At 46.9% G+C, this 4375-nt stretch overlaps 1 non-coding gene across 1 annotated transcript; it reads right to left on the bottom strand.

The window, feature by feature from the left end:
* Positions 1–478: 478 nt before the first annotated feature.
* trnad-guc (transfer RNA aspartic acid (anticodon GUC)) lies at positions 479–550 on the bottom strand. The gene has a single exon. It is a non-coding gene; the product is annotated as a tRNA-Asp (tRNA).
* Positions 551–4375: the final 3825 nt, after the last annotated feature.

Genomic DNA, 4375 nt, shown 5'->3' with positions numbered 1-4375 from the left:
GCATAAAGTCAGAGAGAAGCCGTCGGGGAAGTGAAAACTGAACATCATAATACCCACGACATTATCGAGGAAATGGTTATGCAGTGCTTGAGACAAAGCAGCAAACACACACAAAATACCCGTATGTGCTCTCTTTGTGTGGGTATGTCTCAGATATCCATCTCAGTGTCATGCATTCATGGAGGCTGGCAGCACGGTGGGAGACCATTCGGCCAATCGTGCCTGTGCTGTCTCTTTGAAAGTGCAGTCGTGCTTTCTCCCGCTGTTATCTCATTTTCTCTCTCCCTCCTCAGTGCCCCACACAACAGGCAAACAGAAGGAGAACACTCTACTAACGAGGAACTGGTGCAGGGAGTTGTTATAAATTTCGTCATGTACTTATTTTAAAATTATTTTCGTTCATTATGTTCTATTCATCTTTTCCCAGGGTCTTTTTAAGGAGCTGCCCAAAGGTTTAAAATTGGGGATGTTAAAAATTCTCCCCGTCGGGGAATTGAACCCCGGTCTCCCGCGTGACAGGCGGGGATACTCACCACTATACTAACGAGGAACTGAAAGGTGCCGAATCTGTCAGAGCAAAAATCGACCTGTGAACAGAGGGGACAGAAATAAGAACAGAAGGAATCGGAGCAGGAGTGGGCCATTCGGCCCCTCGAGCCTGCCCCGCCATTCAATAAGATCATGGCTGATCAGATCTTCTACTCAACGCCACTTTCCTGCCCGCTCCCCATAACCCTTGACTCCACTGCAGCTCAAATATATGTCCATCTCTACCTTGAATATATTCAGTGACTCCGCCTCCACAGCTCTCTGGGGTAGAGGATTCCAAAGATTCACGACATTCTGAGAGAAGAAATTCCTCCTCATCTCCGTTTTAAATGGGCGACCGGATATCCTGGAGCTTTGCCCCCTAGTTGTAGATTCCCCCAGGAGGGGAAACATCCTCCCTGCATCTATCCTGTCAAGCACCCTCAGAATCCTATACAGAGAGAGACAGGGACAAAGAGGGAGACAAAGATAGACATACAGAGCGAGACACTCAGTTTGACGTCTTGCAGAGTGGTCCGAGGGATAAGGAACTTCAGCTATGTTGAGAGTTTGTGATTGTTTTCTTCAGACGGTTAAGAGGAAATTTAATAAGAGGCTTTCAAAATTACAAGGGGATTTGTTTGAGGTAATAAGGAGAAACGCTTGCCAGTGGCAGGTATGACGGTAACCAGAGGAGACCAATTGAAGATAACAGAATCAATATGGGGAGAATTGTATTACGCAGCAAGGGCTCAGGCCTAGTGAATATCTTACTGCTTGGAAATGTTATCACGGCCCAACTCTCTCTCACAAAATCTTGCACACGTTGCTAACTTTCAAATGTTGCATTCTTCACACTGGCGTTGAGTTGATTGATAGCCGTGCTGTGATAAGCTAAGTTTGTTAGGGGGGTGCAGCCTACAAGAAAATACATGGAAGCTTGATAATAACCGTGACTGTTCTGACACTGTCAGCTGCAGTTAAATGTGGGCATGTACACGTTTAAATTGTCTCGTTCCAAATGTAATTTCCTGCTGACTTTGAAACAGCAGGCATTTTACAGAAGGCAAGGAAGTGCATTGTGTACCTGTTGAGGCAGCAGCAGTGTTGAAATTGCAAAGGTTGATCAGGAGCAGGCATTGCTTCGCGCGGGTGCATTGATTGGAGGCATTTCAAACAGCTTCAAAACGCACTGGTCCCTGAACGGGAATCGGACCCGGGCCGTGGTGGTGAAAGCTCCGATTCTTAACCACTAGACCACCAGCGAAGCTGCAAGAAGCTGCCTGCCAGCAAGCAGAGCAACGCAGACTTTCCTCCTTGCTGCTTTGAAATTCAGATCACTTTCACGCCAGGCAAATTTTTCGTACAAGATGACATCTTTTAGACGAGAACACAAAGGACATGTTCACTAAGCCACAGCATCAAGTGCGGGAAGGCGTCCATTTGCCATATATTTCCTTCTATGCTTTTCTCAGACACAGAGGCATAAAGTCAGAGAGAAGCCGTCGGGGAAGTGAAAACTGAACATCATAATACCCACGACATTGTCCAGGAAATGGTTATGCAGTGCTTGAGACAAAGCAGCAAACACACACAAAATACCCGTATGTGCTCTCTTTGTGTGGGTATGTCTCAGATATCCATCTCAGTGTCATGCATTCATGGAGGCTGGCAGCACGGTGGGAGACCATTCGGCCAATCGTGCCTGTGCTGTCTCTTTGAAAGAGCAGTCGTGCTTTCTCCCGCTGTTATCTCATTTTCTCTCTCCCTCCTCAGTGCCCCACACAACAGGCAAACAGAAGGAGAACACTCGACTAACGAGGAACTGGTGCAGGGAGTTGTTATAAATTTCGTCATGTACATATTTTAAAATTATTTTCGTTCATTTTGTTCTATTCAACTTTTCCCAGGGTCTTTTTAAGGAGCTGCCCAAAGGTTTAAAATTGGGGATGTTAAAAATCCTCCCCGTCGGGGAATTGAACCCCGGTCTCTCGCGTGACAGGCGGGGATACTCACCACTATGCTAACGAGGAACTGAAAGGTGCCGAATTTGTCAGAGCAAAAATCGACCTGTGAACAGAGGGACAGAGGCAGAAGGGACAGAAATAAGAACAGAAGGAATCGGAGCAGGAGTGGGCCATTCGGCCCCTCGAGCCTGCCCCGCCATTCAATAAGATCATGGCTGATCAGATCTTCTACTCAAAGCCACTTTCCTGCCCGCTCCCCATAACCCTTGACTCCACTGCAGCTCAAATATATGTCTATCTCCACCTTGAATGTATTCAGTGACTCCGCCTCCACAGCTCTCTGGTGTAGAGGATTCCAAAGATTCACGACATTCTGAGAGAAGAAATTCCTCCTCATCTCCGTTTTATATGGGCGACCGGATATCCTGGAGCTTTGCCCCCTAGTTGTAGATTCCCCCAGGAGGGGAAACATCCTCCCTGCATCTATCCTGTCAAGCACCCTCGGAATCCTATACAGAGAGAGACAGGGACAAAGAGGGAGACAAAGATAGACATACGGAGCGAGACACTCAGTTTGACGTCTTGCAGAGTGATCCGAGGGATAAGGAACTTCAGCTATGTTGAGAGTTTGTGATTGTTTTCTTCAGACGGTTAAGAGGAAATTTAATAAGAGGCTTTCAAAATTACAAGGGGATTTGTTTGAGGTAATAAGGAGAAACGCTTGCCAGTGGCAGGTATGACGGTAACCAGAGGAGAACAAATGAAGATAACAGAATCAGTATGGGGAGAATTGTATTACGCAGCAAGGGCTCAGGCCCAGTGAATATCTTACTGCTTAGAAATGTTATCACGGCCCAACTCTCTCTCACTAAGTCTTGCACACGTTGCTAACTTTCAAATGTTGCATTCTTCACACTGGCGTTGAGTTGATTGATAGCCGTGCTGTGATAAGCTAAGTTTGTTAGGCAAGTGCAGCCAACAAGAAAATACATGGAAGCTTGATAATAACCGTGACTGTTCTGACACTGTCAGCTGCAGTTAAATGTGGGCATGTACACGTTTAAATTGTCTCGTTCCAAATGTAATTTCCTGCTGACTTTGAAACAGCAGGCATTTTACAGAAGGCAAGGAAGTGCATTGTGTACCTGTTGAGGCAGCAGCAGTGTTGAAATTGCAAAGGTTGATCAGGAGCAGGCAGTGCTTCGCGCGGGTGCATTGATTGGAGGCATTTCAAACAGCCTCAAAACGCACTGGTCCCTGACCGGGAATCGAACCCGGGCCGTGGTGGTGAAAGCGCCGATTCTTAACCACTAGACCACCAGGGAAGCTGCAAGAAGCTGCCTGCCAGCAAGCAGAGCAACACAGACTTTCCTCCTTGCTGCTTTGAAATTCAGATCACTTTCACGCCATGCAAACTTTTCGTACAAGATGACATCTTTTAGACGAGAACACAAAGGACATGTTCACTAAGCCACAGCATCAAGTGCGGGAAGGCGTCCATTTGGCATATATTTCCTTCTATGCTTTTCTCAGAGACAGAGGCATGAAGTCAGAGAGAAGCCGTCGGGGAAGTGAAAACTGAACATCATAATACCCACGACATTGTCGAGGAAATGGTTATGCAGTGCTTGAGACAAAGCAGCAAACGCACACAAAATACCCGTATGTGCTCTCTTTGTGTGGGTATGTCTCAGATATCCATCTCAGTGTCATGCATTCATGGAGGCTGGCAGCACGGTGGGAGGCCATTCGGCCAATCGTGCCTGTGCTGTCTCTTTGAAAGAGCAGTCGTGCTTTCTCCCGCTCTTATCTCATTTTCTCTCTCCCTCCTCAGTGCCCCACACAAAAGGCAATCATAAGGAGAACACGCTACTAACGAG

Source organism: Somniosus microcephalus, unplaced genomic scaffold, assembly GCF_052327205.1.
Source record: "Somniosus microcephalus isolate GS21.2 unplaced genomic scaffold, FLI_Smic_1.0 unresolved_chr5, whole genome shotgun sequence".
Classification (NCBI taxonomy): Eukaryota; Metazoa; Chordata; class Chondrichthyes; order Squaliformes; family Somniosidae; genus Somniosus; species Somniosus microcephalus.
Note: the sequence above shows the minus strand (reverse complement) of the source record. Positions and strands in the feature narration are given on the sequence as shown.